Source organism: Patagioenas fasciata, chromosome Z (genome assembly GCF_037038585.1).
Source record: "Patagioenas fasciata isolate bPatFas1 chromosome Z, bPatFas1.hap1, whole genome shotgun sequence".
NCBI lineage: Eukaryota > Metazoa > Chordata > Aves > Columbiformes > Columbidae > Patagioenas > Patagioenas fasciata.
In genome coordinates, this window is record NC_092560.1 from 6339468 (window position 1) to 6355238 (window position 15771).

General features: G+C 40.4%; 1 protein-coding gene and 1 long non-coding RNA gene across 6 annotated transcripts in view; one reads left to right on the forward strand and one right to left on the reverse strand.

Moving 5' to 3' along the window:
• The first annotated feature begins 3173 nt into the window (after positions 1 to 3173).
• HAPLN1 (hyaluronan and proteoglycan link protein 1) overlaps positions 3174 to 15771 on the forward strand; it is a 66284-nt gene continuing 53686 nt past the window's right edge. The window contains exons 1-2 of one of the 5 annotated variants that reach the window (XM_071802096.1): positions 3174 to 3237; positions 3502 to 3665. The gene's annotated coding sequence lies outside the window, so the exon portion shown is untranslated. Of the gene's footprint in view, positions 3238 to 3300; positions 3666 to 15771 lie in introns of those variants that run through there. The other 4 variants (XM_071802097.1, XM_065860685.2, XM_065860686.2 and 1 more) reach the window with 4 other exon arrangements.
• The window catches only part of LOC139826402 (uncharacterized), a 48114-nt gene continuing 35846 nt past the window's right edge, over positions 3504 to 15771 (reverse strand). Inside the window, exon 3 of the long non-coding RNA XR_011736436.1 lies at positions 3504 to 3925. This is a non-coding gene — a long non-coding RNA (uncharacterized lncRNA). The remainder of the gene's footprint in view (positions 3926 to 15771) is intronic.

A 15771-nucleotide genomic window follows, 5' to 3' on the forward strand; every position in this document is an offset into this window, starting at 1 on the left:
AGCCTTCCACTGATATCTCCTCTTGGTATCCAGGGACTTCCTCAGCGCCAGATCGCTCCTGAGTAAATACCCTGCACCAGACTTTCAGCTACACATCCAGCTGCAATCACAAAACCCCATAAATCCAACAGAGCATTGCATGTGGATTTCCGGGTTTCAAAAATGGCATTTTATGAGCTAATTCGCTTCCATTTGTTTCAAATATATGTACCGATCTGATATTTTTCATCGAAGATTTGGGGGGTGCTGTGGACTCCCCTAATGATGGACCTGGGAGGAATTTCCACACGCCACTTTCTTTCCACTTTCCCATCCATTAGAGAAAGGATTTCGTTCACACTTTTTGTGGGCTTCATACAATACCTCAGCGTCCTCACACGCTTTTATATGCACAAAGATGGAGCATTACAGCCCCACTCGGCCCACAAACAGCTTACTGCCTCTGTAAATTATAAAAACTCATGTTGTGTTGCTAATATTAATATTTAACACCATTTTATTAGCAATTCTTCAGAGGCCATAATGTGCCAGAATTGATTTTAAGATACACCCGAAGGCTTTCAAGTTAAGACTTTGTGGCGTTTCATCCTTTAGTTACCTCCATCTTACTTGTAATTGGAAAACACAGCGAAAATCCACACAGGTTCATTTTCTACGATATTTCTGTTGTTTCTTTTGGTTTACCACTCTCTCATAAAGCAAAAACAGGGTCCCTAAAAGATTGGAATCTATCATCCCCCTGCAGCCAGCCCCGTCTAATTGCAGGAGCTTTACACACAGACATTTCAATTTCTCAGGCTCTTTTCCAGTGCTGGAGCTGGCGAGACCCTTTTAAGCTTACAAAGCATACTGACTATTCCTAAAAAAAAAAAAAAAAAAAAAAAAAAAATTAAGAGAAAAATATATTGTCGAGAACCAAAGGAAAAAAAAAAGGCGCAACAAAAAACTCCAAAGCCCCTACAAACAAAATAAACAACTCCAAAGACGAGGGCTGGGGAAGGAAACATCTTGAAATAATACGGCAGTGGAAAACACTCGGCGAACGCCCGTTTCGGGTCACTTTCGCGGCGCTGCTCAGAGCGGAGGGAGCTGCGGTACCCGCGCCTCCCTCACATCCCGACAAGGGGCAGCAAAGCCGGGATGGGGGGGACACGTATCCCTGCGGATGCGCCTGTCCCCGCCGGGTTCCCCCGGCAGCCACGACAGGGCGGGAACGGACCGAGGGGGAGAAACTGAGGCGAGAGAACCCCCAACATGGACAGGCTGGGGCCGGGGCCGCCTCACCCCGTATCCCTCCGCGCTCCGGCCCCCCGCTCCCCGCCGGCTCCCCCGCCCCTCGCCCCGCCGCCGCCGGGGGTGTGTTTTCGCGCCGTGCCCCATCAAAGCCCCTTCTGTTATTGAAATATGAGGCCGCTTCCTCCCCGGCGGAGGCCGCTGGCGGGAGGCGGGGATCGGCGGGGCGGCGTGGTCACCCGCCGCCCTGAAGAAACGTCTCTTTGTTCGGGCGGGAGTGTCGGTCCCGCCTCGGGCACGGGCAGCCCCGCGCACCACACCCGGGTCCCTCCGCTCCGGCCCCGAGGTGTGTGGGCAGCCCGGGCCCCCGGCCTGAGGTGCCGCCGTCCTGGGGTTCCCCCTCTGGCCGGCCCGGCTGGGGGTCCCGGCTCTGGCCCGGGCCCGGGGGTGGGTCTGGGTCAGACAGCGGAGGGGACCGGGCCCCCAGCCGCACACACCCGAAATGCCTCCCTTGGGGCCACCTGCACCTCATTATTTGTCACTGGAGAAACGCACTGCACCTCTTTTTTTTTTTTTCACTATTAGTAAAAACCACAAACCAATACACTGATATTTCGCAGCAGGGTCCTGTTTGTTTGTTGCTTTGGTGGGTTTTTTTTTTTGTTTGTTTGTTGTTGTATTGCTTTTCTCCTTCCAGTGTATGTGCTTTGACGCTAAGCAGCGGCTGACCCCGGCTTGGTGACAATGGTAAAACCAATGCCTTCAGACGTGCTTTTGCACCAGGACGTGTTAGGCTCTGGCATTTCCTGATCGAGTTAGGATTGATGAGCTGCAGCCTCTTTTGATGGTGGGAGTTTGACACCCACAATGATGAAAGCTTAGCAGGGTCCAGGCTGAAAAATGATGCTGGGGAGTTGCAGTGGATGTGACACAGTTACATTCTTCTGTTCAGCGTAGGAGAAAGGGGGGAAAAAAGGGATAAAATGAATCTGCAAGACCAAGTTGCCTGGGTTACCTGTGTTTTTCTAATCTAGGAGAATTTAGAGGCTGAGGGTTCAGGCATGCATTTCCTAGCACTGTTGGGAGATCAGGCATCAAGAACCTTGTATGTTTTAAGCGGAGGAAGAGCAACTACACCTGCTTTCAAGTCAAACAATATTATTTGGGCCCCAGTTTTCCAACCTGTAGTACATCATCAAGTCTTGGATTTTTTGCCTTTTTAATTTGTTCTGTTGTCTCATTTGGGGTTTTGTTTTTGTTTGTCTGTTTTAAATAACAGACACATTTAGAGATACAACTGCAGCACCTTTTGTCTGCAGTTGTAAGAGGCGAGGTCTAATGCCTATGTTTTTCACGCCGAGGGCTTTAGGGGGTTAAAGCCACATAGTGCACAGATTTTAGAAGACTCCTTTGGGGTTGTTTGTCTCCTGATGTGAAACACACCATAATCCAGATATTTTTGATGCTGGAGGAGCACTTTGGCCCGAGGTAGAGTTTAGAAATTGCGTAAAGACTTGTGGCCACCAGTTGGCTGTAGGGTTTTGTGGTGACAGTGCAAGGCATGTTCTGTATTTGGGGTGTAATAAGAGAAGCTGGGCTTGTTTCCTGGATTGATAATTCAATTGGAAGTTGGGGGTAAAGCGAAAACACAACGGGATCGTGTTAGGTCCAGCTGTTTCCACCACACTACACACCCCCGCCCTTCAGACATCACTTTCTCCCTGTGTGAAACCGCATTTCCCACCTTAGAGTTAATGGTAGGGTGGGGGGTAAATAAGGAGCAGGGGATGGGAGTGAGCAGGGGCAAGTGGTCAGAAGTATCGTATTTCTCAGGGTGTCACACGCCCTAAATCCCTGAATTCAATGATCCCTTCAGGACTTCAGGAGGAACACTACCAAGTTATTTTTTTAAAAACTTTTTTTTTTTTTTTTTTTTTTTTTTTAGCCCTGTGTAGTCGTTAGCTCGGGACTGTGTACGTTTCAAGGACTTGTGTGCTTTTTTAGGTGCGGATCTGGGAGGGGTGGACCTAAGGGGCGAGGACAGGGACCTGGAGGGACAGGGCAGTGTGCCGGGACAGAGAGGGTGGGTGTGGGTGTGTGTGAGAGGGAAACCGCGTGTGTGGGTTTATTTTTTCCTCTCATTCCTGGGGTCTGAATGGAAAGCACGTTGAGCTGTAATTAAGACATCTTGGAGGCGTACTTAACTCATGACGTGTTGCTTTTCTTTTCCTCTCGGTGAGAAAGTGGCTTTTCTCTTCCCTGAATCAGGTCCTCTGCCACCCAGAGCCACAAAGAGACATTCGGGACATAGGCACACACACGCACACGCAGACTTAAGGTGAGCACCAAAAACTTCCTCTGCACTTCGCTGTCCTCTGTTTCAAACTGTGAGAGAGTTCTGAGAGCATCTCAACTCGGGAGCTCTGCACAAGGTAAAAAAAAAATAACCAAACTTTTGCGAAAGTTTTTTTTTACTGCTTTATTTCTCTTAAGTTGGATGGGGATCCAGTCAGCAGTGTCTGTGGTATCAGCTCCAGCGCTGCTCTGGAGGGATTTTCAAGCGATCTAATTTGGCAGCTGAGGTGGGGGGTGAAGGCGAAAGACGGATTGAAACCGGCTAACTTCAATGTGCTTGACTTTTAAGTGCTCTGTGTTAGCAAAGGACAGATCATATTGCAGCTGAAGATTCTGTCTGAAAGACAAAAAGTTGTATACTTCTGCTCTGTGGCTTCCTCCTATGGGATTATACATTTCACAGAGATTTGTCTTTCTGGAGGGATTTCTCCATCCAGTCAGAGGCTTTTAGAAGTTTTTAGGATGTAGGAAAAGGAGAACAGTAGACTGAGCAGGAATTTCAGGGGCTGGAAGTACATTTACATAAGTACCGACCATCCAGTTAGAGGCAAACAATTTCAATAAGATGTGATAAATTACATACTGATGTCATATTTGGCTATTTTTTTTTTTGTCAGAGAAAGCCTGAATAACATTTGGCACATGTTTCTGTATTGTCTCTACTCACCAAGAAAGTTGCAATGCCACAGCATTTTGAAGCTGTAGCTGCACATTAGCTAGTCCATGGCTATGATAACTGTATCATTTTACTGGCTATTTATTTGGGTTTTGGGGTCACATACATATAAACGTGTCATTCAAAATGTTTTTCATAGCCAAACGACTTGTGTGGTAGGTTTAGATGTAAAGGTTTGGAAAGCATTTGCATGTTTGAATTAGGGAGGTTTATTGCTATTTGTACATCATTAGAAAGGGGATTAATTACTGCTAGGATGTTTTAGGGCAGAAAATGTTGCCATGTATGTTGCTGTGTGATGTCATGTAACTGATACAACACCTTCAGGGGACTCTGGGAACTTGGCAGTGTGTACAAGAGAATCATATAGATTGTTAACAGCAATGAGTTTGAATTAATGACCGGCAAGACTGTTTTAGTGCCTAAATGTGGAAAGGAGCCATCTGGAAAGATTAATATTATTTTCTTAGGAAAAACATTGTTAGGAATAAGTATGATGTGGTAGTTGAAAACGTAGATACAGTGAGGCTGTGTAACTATGGATACACATCCTTTCAATAAACACTGTTTCTGGAGACAGAGTATTTTCAGCACGTGGAGAAATGTATCATAAACGGGGAAGATTATTATCGGCTCCCATGGCGAGGGAGCCAGGAGTCAGCAGTCTCATGCCAACGCGTGTCACACAGAACGGCAAATCCTCGTGCTACAAAGAGACAGCTCACGCTTCCTTGGTTTTCCATATGTAATGGAGGCAGATCTTCAGCTCCCGTAGAGCATAGCTAAATGGAGTTTCTCTGAATGCATTATCTAAGACTCTAACACACACGTACTTACCTGTATTACATTTAGTGACAAGGGGAAAGGGAAGAAGGGTAAGGGCAGGGGGGAACAGAAAGAAAGAAATAAGAGGTGCTTTTCAATGCAACAGTTAAAGCAAAATGGGGAAAACAATTTTGTAAAGAGCAGATTTTTTGTGTTAAATAAAAAAGAAGTGTAATAATCAAGACACTGCTGGTCTGCACTGAAATTCTGCAAAAAGATGTGTCTTCCTAGTCAGATCCTTGAATGTATAAGCAGATTCCAATAAGAAAGAGGAAAAAAAAACCTGTGTCATTATGAAGAAAGGCAACGTCCTCTTCAGAGACATGACTGACAGTGTAATTCACAGCAAAGCATCCTTTCATTATAAACTTAGCAGGTTCAGTTTCCTCTCAATTTCAGTGAACTAGCAGCTACTAAATAAAGCCCAAAATAGTACAAAATCTTGGGGTTAGGGGGAGAGGTTTCAGAAAAGGGCGTAGGGTTTGTGTGGTGTGCTGCAGTGCACCTTTGTATTTACAGTTTGTAAAAGGATGAGAAAAGCATTTTCTGCTGCAGGTCCCAGCCTCTGTGCTTTTATGCTGATATGTGTCTATAAGAAATATTTTTATCCCTCATTGGTCACAGTCTGGAGCCAAAGGAACTGTTATCAATACTTATTTGATCAAGTCACTTAACCTCCTTGCCACTCAGTAGAAATCTGGAAAAGATATTGACCAATCTTTAAAAAGTGTTTTGAGATCTTCAAGTGAAGAGTGACTTTGCAATTGCTTTTATTTAAATATATTCAGAGTTTTCCAATTCACTCCAGGGATTAAAGTGTGAGAACTGCAATTAATATTTTCTTCTTTTCATTTGGCTTTTCATTGAAGCGATAGTTAAACTATTATTGGAGGTTTGAATACTTCGCATTTCTGTTTCGTTGTAAACCTGACAGTGTATTTCATTACTTAGAAGTCTCTGAAAATGAAAAGTTTAGGAAAAAAATTATTTTCATGTGACAAGCTGCTTCTGTTGCTTGTGAGGAAGTATTAGACATTCTGTCTCCGCTGTTAGGAACTGTAGCGTACAGTACTGCACTGAAAAGGTAGCTTGTAACTGGTAGGTAACAAAATGTTCTTTGGGGTAAAAAAAAAAAGTCTGAATATACTTAGGATTTCAATCAATGGTGTTTAAGGAGGATTAGAGGAAACAGCTGGCTAAACAAATATTAGGTGTAGAGTGGATGCAGTGGTATAAATTAATAATGCAGTTCTTTATCTGCTGTATGAATGGAAGGTTTTGTGGAGATAAGATGACCTACACACGGTCACTGCATGCCACCTAGTGGAGACTGCAAAGGGTCTTTCAGAAGGTTTTTCTTTTATTCAAAACATCTGTAACTAGTCCAGGTGCAACTTAACCGTAGTTGATTAGTTTTATTCGGTTTTAACCATTAAAAAGTATCAACCAGCTTTTTATTTTTTTTGTTTTGTTAGGGGAGGTTCTTTCTGTTTTTCAAGTGGCTATTAGATTTTATAAAAATCAGTATAGCTTCTATTTAGTGTAATTAGCCACTAGTATCTATTTCCAATGACTTGTTACATCATTGGTAACAAATATTCACAAATTAACACTTAGTTAGACATACTGAGCTGTCCTGGAAAAGTGAAGAGATTTCTGTACAAATAATGGGGCAGGAGAAGCTATGTTCAGCAGGAAGGATTTCAAAGCTCCTTCCAAAACTCTTTATCAAGTAGGAGGTGCTTTTGTTAAACCCCCTTTTATTTTATCCCTGAATTTTTTGTCCATGGTAAGCATAGACAAAGAAAATGTTGAATTTTTTTCTGGTGGCTAATGAAAGGTTATAAACTCTCTCCATCTTCTTTTTCTGTGCATGCCATTTATCTCCGCCTTCCTTAGACCTCACACACGCTTGTCTCTTGGACTAGTTTTTATTAGGGAAGGGAAAATTGCTTTTTGGTCCAATGGATTGTTTGTTCAGTAGTAGTTGTTCAGGTGCTGTCAATTCTCATAGCTCTAAAGGATTCCATGAAATGATGAGGTTTTAAGCAGGCATACATCAATCCAACAATACTTTGCAACTGTTTTTGTGCTATGTGACCATCTTACATGCTTTTACTTCCTAAGCTTTTTCAGAACTTCACCATAATCACAGCTCCCACTTCAGTCATCTCCTAGGCACCTAAACCAAGTGATAAATCCATGGTTCTGATCCTGCATTTTTCAAGTAAGTGCCACAATGGCTACTGGAGCAAAGAAATGTTAAACTACTTGGCAAAATCAAGCTCCCTGTGCTTTGCTTCCTCCTGATTTTCATCACCGTCTGAACAGTAAATCAAATGGCAACACCACACTTAGCAGAACAATTTCCATGTCCTTCTCATTCACTTAACTTTGAAAACACTTTTTTTTGTTTCCTTTTAATTAGTACAACAAAATGGAAGTCTTGAACATGATCAATGGCTCTGAAAACAAACATTTAAAACATGCATTAAGAAATCACAGAGCAGTAATCTGCACTGACTACTTCAAAAACTTTTCTCAAGATTTATGTGAAATATTGCCATAGGAGCTTGTTAACATGATGCAGGAGTTAATGTCCAAAGTAAGAAGGAAATCTGCCTTTCCAGTAATAAGGCAAAGTTTACAAATGGAAGTCTAGGAAGGTAAAATACTACAGCAGCAAATGGGCTAATTGATTTGATGCTATGCTTCATAGGTGGCTACCATTATTTTTAGCTCTGCCTGGCCTGGTATTGTAAATCACAGGAACTGCTAATTGAATCAGGCCCAAACTGTGTTAATGAGAGTCTTTGCCAGGCCACAAAGTCCCTCCCAGGATGAGGCTTTGTGCTGGTGTCACTGGCACACAGAATCACTGCCATTTCCTAGAGCAGGGCACATCAGATATTACAGCAGAATCTACACCGTTAATTGTCTGACATAATAGAAATAAAATCATGACACCAGGAGAATGTCCCTGGATATATTCCTCTTGCTTCAAAAATGTCATCTTGGCATTTGTCTTATAACAGAAGACCATTATCTTGAGACAGCTTTCCATTAATAATATCTCCTAATTACTTTAAATGCTTGCAGCCTACAAGGAACATATGGGCAATGGAGACAGGTTAGATTAGAAATGTGTTTAGCAGAAATCTAAGTAGTAGAAAACAAATGTTTCAAGCTACTCCAGGGGAAAAAGAAGGAAAAGTTACACAGAGGTTGTTCAAATTTGGGTTTGATCACTTTTGGTCTGTACTTTTGCAAATGGATGTATTAAGTTTGGGTTTGTTTGAGGGCTTTTTTTGCATGTCATATCATGTTAATTTACACTGTTTATGTCATGGCACACGGTAACTCAAAATCTAAAGTGTATCAATAAATATTAGTGCATTATACAATGAGGTATGCCAACATCTATTGTGATTAACATTTCTGTACATTCTGAATTCCTTTCCTCAATAATGCCTATACACATAGATAAGAGGCAGTCTGTGTGCATCTATGCATATGTATGTGTGTATATAAATACATATATATATTCACATACTGTGTTAGAATGTGTAATTTATTTTTTGGAGCCTGGTGATTGAAAACCAGTTGTGTAAAATGGCACACTGGTGTTGATTTATAGTTTTTAGGGTACAGGCTATTACCCTCCATTGTTTTAAAACCAGTGATTCATTGTTCCACAGTGCTTGGCACTGTATTTTGGAAGTTCATACACAAAAGGCATGGTACAGCACCACAATGCTGTGAGATTCTGATCCAGAAAAACAACACATAAGCAACTTTACTTACATTAGTAATTCAGTTAAATCAATAGAAACTCAGACAGGGCTCAGTGAATGAAACTATTCATCTCTTTGCAGAATGGCATCCATAATATTACACATGGCTGATCAAGAGGCATACATGAAGCTCCTATCCTGCAAATCTGTTTAGCTTTATAGACATAAGTACCTCAGTGATGTCAATAAAGTGTTAAGTAAAACTATACATATTGACAAAGAGCAGAGTAATGAAGACCTGTACCTATGGAATCTCTATAGAAGCAGTACACGTTTAATGTAGGAAAAAGCTTTAATTGCTAAAATAACTTCTCAAACTCTCCAACTGGAGTTGAGTAACTACGCATCTATTTATTAAAATTTGAGAAAATACATACTACAACCCAAAATATCTATGGGCTGGTTGGTTTTGGTTTGGTTTGGGTTGGGTTTTTTTTTTTTTTTTTTACTTGAGCATAATTTCAAGCAAAATAAAAACCCAGCCCTGAGTCACATACAAAAATACTGCCTAGAACTGGGAGAAGCACACTGCAAATTTTTCTGTTTTGTGATAGCTACAAAAACATTATAGTGTTGGGCCCAACCAAGAGATTTATAATAACAATATCCGAGAAAAATAACATCACAGTAGATGTAGTAGTTCTTTTACTGAAATTGCAGTGGTATGTGTGTTGCAACTGCAGCAGACCGAGACAGTGCTGCCACCTTCTGAATCATGTCGATTATTGCCTAAGGTAATTTGCTCCCATTTTCAAACATCCGAGATGTTGTACATACAGCAGTGAAGCTCTGGGTTTTAATTTCATGCATAACCTGAAAGATTAATGAGCACATAGTAATTTTCAGATAAACTATGTTTCTGGATTTCCAAATGTCTGAAGCAAAATTTGAAGTTTTGCTGAATCTTTTTACTCTGATTCTTTGATAGCTTTGATTATATAGATTTAAAATAGTTGTATGAAGTGTGATTCAGCTTTTATTAGCAAGTCAAGCAGGCAGGCAGATTTTGCTTGGTTTGTTTTTATGTTCAGATGTTGTTGTATTTATTCTTTGATTGGTTTTATAGAGCACATTTTCACTGGTGTACTGAAATAGACTACAGTTGGACTCAATGATCTTAAAAGTCTTTTCCAACTTAAATAATTCTAAAAATTGCATTAATGTAATGAATTGTGTATTTATCTGGTTGTGGAAGTGGTGATGTGTCTGGTCACATACATCATGTATACTGTTCTAATGCAGTTTGGGGACTTAATGGCCATCTCTGTGAGCCAAGAACCAACGAGAGACAGTAAAGATGTTGATGTCAAACATTTTCTGGATTTCGCCCAGCTGAAACAGTGAATGGAGAAGATAGTAATTCAGATGTTATTCTTGATAAAGTTAACTACAGACTACTATCTTTTTACTCTTAAATATTGATTAAAGTGTGTGGTAAACTAGATTATAATCTGGCCACACTGTACTGCAGATCTCTCAAACGTCATTGCAAATGAGAAAAGACACAAAAGTCAATAGATTAGGTTTAGATTTTGCTAAAGAAGTCATCTCTCCACACATTTAAGTGCCAACCTAAGAGGCACCATGTTCATAGTTATTTACACAGTGGCTGGTGCCTGGGGTGGGAGAGTGGTTTGAAGTGACCTTGTCCCCTACACCCCATGCATAAGGGAGCACAGAGTGGGAGACAGATAGAAGCACTTGACTGCTGCAGGGGTTATTTGACTTTCAACGCAGCCCCTTTCAGTCTATAAACCATGTGCCAGTGAGAAACCAGTTGCACTCCAGATGTGTGACATGCCGATCTCATTCTGACATCAAATATAAAAACCAGAAAAGAGCAGGTACAAGTAGAACGTCTGTACTGGAGCCAAAGGTGCTGTGCCATTAAATAAGCAATGATATGTCCTGGGAAATCCAGCAGGAAAAAATGCAATTTTTAACCAAGAAATCTCTCAAAGTAGATCAAAAGAATAATAAAATGTTTGTTGTTGTGTCTGAGTGGTTCTCTTTAATACCAACATCTGGTCTTTTAGCCAATGAATGAGTTGTTGCATGCAGTTTCCAGGCATTTCATTCTGTTTTCCCCTGTGAGCAGGCAAATAGAAGCAAGCAACTATTATCTTTTTCCAAACCAACCTCCATATCCAATTGCTTCTGCATTTTAATGTCTGTTCCACTCAGATCAATTCAGACACTAAGAAAAGCTTTCAAATCCAGTAGGGCATTCCCCAGTAGGATGGAAGAATGATAGCAACATGCATAACATCTTCATAAGCAAGCTAGAAAGATATTGTCATGATAAAACCAGTGTTACATGTTTTCAAAACTGGTTAGGAAATTGGTATCTCACAGAAGCACATGGTATTTTGCCAGGGCTACTCAGCTTTGGTAGTCTTCAATGGTAGTCTTCAATGTTTGTCTTAATAACTTGGATAATGGAATAGAAAATATGCTTAAGTTTTAGAGAACACAAAATAAGGAGGGACTGAATTCTTTTTGAAGCTATGCTTTGAAGTTAAAATGTTCTTGACTAACTGGAAAAAAAAGTGGAAAAAGTTTTCAGCAAGTAGTGTGTGGTAAACTGAGGCAGGAGGAAAACAACCTACAAAAATGAGTAAGGTTTAAGGTCTTGTTTGAGGTTGTTCTGGTGCTAGGTACTGCATTTTGAGAGCTGTATAGTCAGCCAAAGAAAAGCTATACAGTAAATAATAAAAATGATAGTTTAGGAAGCATAAGTTGGAAGAACCAGATGAAAAACCTAACCTAGCCTAAAGATGAATACACTGAAGGACAGGCGTAATAATAGTTTTTAAAAAATAGAAAGGTGCTACAAAGGGCAAGTGAATCATCCACTCCCTGTGTCTATAGCAGAGAAAAGGAGAAGTATAGGGTGCATGTTGTAGGAAGAAATACTGGAGAAAGAGATTTCTGAAAAATGAGAAAGCTCAGGCCTGTGAAGTCCCATTGTTTCAGTTTTGAATACCACATGAGACAAAATGCATAGCAGGTGATGACTCGTTTTGGCTCTCTGTTGGACAGCTTTTCTACAATTCTACTGAATTAGATAGTTTTGTTTGGGAGAAATACTTTTGAAAATGTTTACTTGCTTCAGTATCTAAACAAGCAGAAGAATATTTTACGGAATCTAAATAGATTAACAAGTTTTCACAGTTTGTGGCTCATTAAGATAAACTCTCTGTTCTTGAATGCATCTTTGCAGATACAGTTGAGTCCAGTCTGGCTTCAGATATCATCTGGGTAAATGGACCTTGAGAATTACTTATTTTTAATCATGTACTGCAAATCTGAGGGCAAAGAAGCTTCCTCGCCTATGCATATCACTGCACTGAGTGATTCATTTTAGGTACCAAGTTGATAGAAACTTTAGATTTACTGTTTTTCAAGAAGTATCAAGCAGCAGAAAATATGCAGAGACTTATGAGATAATGTCACTTGAATAGAAAATTGCCAAGGAATAATGGTAATCTATCAGAAAATTAAACCCGCCACATTTATGGAGAACACTGTAAGTGCCAAGGGAAAGCAAAAACATTTATTTCCAGACCAGGAGACATATATCCTGTCAAGTCATGTTGTCAGAGTCCCTTATTTTTGGTGCATCTGATGATTGATGCAGATTCTGTTATTTTATCTGAGGAATGTTGGTTCGGGACTGCACCATCACTGAATTACTGCAATTTGTTTGTTTGGACTTCAGCCTTCTTCTGACATTATATTGGGGAAATGTGACTTTTTATTTCTAGTTGATTATGAGTTTGAGTGAATCTGTATTTATTTCTGTGACTTTCATTTTGCAAAACTGTCACATCAGAAAACAACCCTCCTCCTGCAGGCAATGTTATTCATTGATTCTTTGATTGTTGTTTTGTTTTGTTTTGTTTTTAAATTACACCAGAAACTGCCAAAGAACTATTGATTTATGGGCTTTATGCTTTTATATATATATATATGTATATATTAGTACCAACTGTCCAGTTTATATTGAGTTTCTCACATAAAACTTGAATAAAATCTTACAGATGCAATGTCATAATGGAGCCCACTTGTTAGAGGGCAAGAGCTCACCCTAACAAATACATCTAAAGAGAGTGAGATGAGGGTCTCCAATGTAGAAGCACACTGTCTTTGAGTTCCCTTGACACCAAATAGCCAATTTAGTGTATTTCTTGTGTCAGGCTTGAATATGCTCTAAACTATGGCCCAAAGTCATTAGAAATCCAGGATCTTTGTTCAATACGTTTTGACTTTAAGTCCACAGAAATGCCACCTATTAGCAATGGCTGTTCTGGCAGCGAAGACACAGTCCCATTGTGTGTGCTTCATAGAAATTTATAGATAGTCTTTGTAGTCCAGAGGAAAACCAGAAGCAAGAATATGCATCTTCTTTTGCAATTAAACGTTTGTAAGTTACTGTGCAATGTGCAAATAAGTAAGAACAAAAGGGCAAATTAAACTCTGCTGTAACTTTTTATTCCCATGTTTTTAGGATGCATATTGTCATTTTAGGAAACCTTGGAGTTCTGAAGAAAAGTGCAAAAGGCCATTCTGATTCTCTATAAGCTCTTCCCAGACTTCAGTAAGGATGATATAGCACAAAGGAAATACATGTGGGCTCACCTCAGGGAGAATTTGGTTCATATTTCTCTGTCATAGAGCTTTAAATATGGCAGATGGCCTAGAAAGCACAACAGTCAACTCTTGCAATTCTCATAACATTTTGTGGGTTTGTTTTATTAAGTCATCAGTTTTGAAGTCATAATATTAGATAAGAGAGTCTTGACTCTCACTAAGAAAAATCTTTTTGGGCTTTGTGCTCGCAGTGGAAAGCCTGAACATGTGAACCACAGAAGTAAATTAGAGAGTCTTAACTACATGATTTAGTCTCGCAGTTCTCTGTATCGCTGGTTTCAGTGAGACTGAAAGGGGCATTCTCACCTCAGTGGTGCCCAAAGTCACAAACAGCAGGCAAGGGACCCAAGCAGAAATACAAGAAATTATGTTTAAACATAAGAGAAAACTGGGGGGGGGTGACTGAACACCAGAACAGGTTGCCCTGAGGTGGTAGAAGTGTCTCCATTCTTGGAGAACAGTCCAAACCCCACAGGACACAGCCCTGAGCAACCAGCTCTACCCAACCCTTCTGTGAGCAGAGCAGTTGGACTGGACTCCTCCTGTCAAATTCATATTTGCTCGTGTGTCATCTAAGACTCATGGTACTGAAGAGGAAAAGAGTCCTTGATTTTAGCTAAAAAGGGCTGTGGATTCCTTCTTGGCTGTTGGATATACAAAAGCACAAGAATAAAGAAGGGTAAGATATATAAAAAAAAATATGCCAAACCTCCACTCTAGCAGCATTTTCTGATACCATCAAAGGAAAGAGGAAGAAGAGCAAAAATAGTGGGAAAGAAAGAGTGGAAAATAACAAAATTGCAATGCTGCTTTTCCTCAAACAAGAACAGAGATATGTGAAGAGGAAGCTCACCTCTTGTCTGCATGGTAATTACTGCTGCCAAATGTTGAACAGTCCTCTTAAAACTGTGTTTAGCTGAAGAAAGAAGCAAAGACAGCATGCAGAAAACATGAGGCTCATTTACGCGGTTTCCTGATTGATTCTTCAATTTCTTATCATGCAGCCCTTAATTGCTCTTGGCTTTGACCTTTAATGCAATTCTCCAGCACTAAACTGATCAGCATCTCTAGATTGACTGAGGAGGCTATGGGTGCATCATGGTTGATTCAGTGCTAGAGCAGCCTTCAGAGGTGTTATCTTTCATCTCAAAATGACTTCAAATATATTCCACGTGGTGTATTGCTTGGACAGTGAGGAATGAACCAACACATTTGCCTATGATTCTGACCTTTACTTTACTTCTGAAATAAAATCACAGTAGAGGATAGCCAAAGGTCCATAGGCACAAAATAGATCATTAGGGATAATTTAGTGCTTGTTGTATCCTTCTAATGTAGTTTATCATTTCGCTGCTGCAGGAATTCTAGTATAATTACAAGTCAGGCAACTTTATTGAAAAACTGAAGACCAGCACCTTCCTGCTTATATGTCCCTGCCACTGAGACTGAGAATTTCTCGGTGCGTAACCAAGAGCCCACAAAGGACTTAGAGGGAATCATTGCCATCTTAACTCTTCGCTGTTTGAAGGGAAGCACTGCAGTTGCTGTACTAGCAGAGAGAATGTAACACAGTATCAATTTGGGATTCAGGCACCTGAAAACATATTAATTGTTGTATTTTAATTTTGTATTACTTGCAATAGGGAAGAAAGTATTACCTAGTAGTTAAGACATTTTACGGTAATGAAATTTTACTTATGCTTGAGAAGCGCAGTTTCAGTTCCCTGCTCAGACTTAAATCCCTATGTGACCTTGAATAATTTGGGAGCTCTTAGTCCTTCATTCCTCCATCTATAAAAATAGGATGATAAAACTTCTTCTCTTCACAGGTACTCACATAGACAACCTCATCAGTTAATCTGGTAGTGGTACAGTGCCGTCTATAAAATGTGGCTGTGCAACCAGTTCAGTCAAGCAAGGCATATTTATTACCTCCAGTCCAGTGCCGTATATATTTCTTTTTGTGACACTATCCCTGTAAGTGTGTATCTGCCTTCGTGCAAGCTGATTTAATCCTGACCATCTCCCACGGCTTTGGGAGGGATTATAATGAAGAAAATCCAGAGGAACTGCATGGACAATATATCTATATCATCGATTGTTGCTCAGTTGATACCACATCATTGTTTTTTATGCTAAGCTCAGGGTTCCAAAGGGCTTTATGAGCTTTTGTGCAACACTGAATCACAGCAAACCAGTCACTGAGCCCAAAACAACAATTCCTCTAGAAGCTGG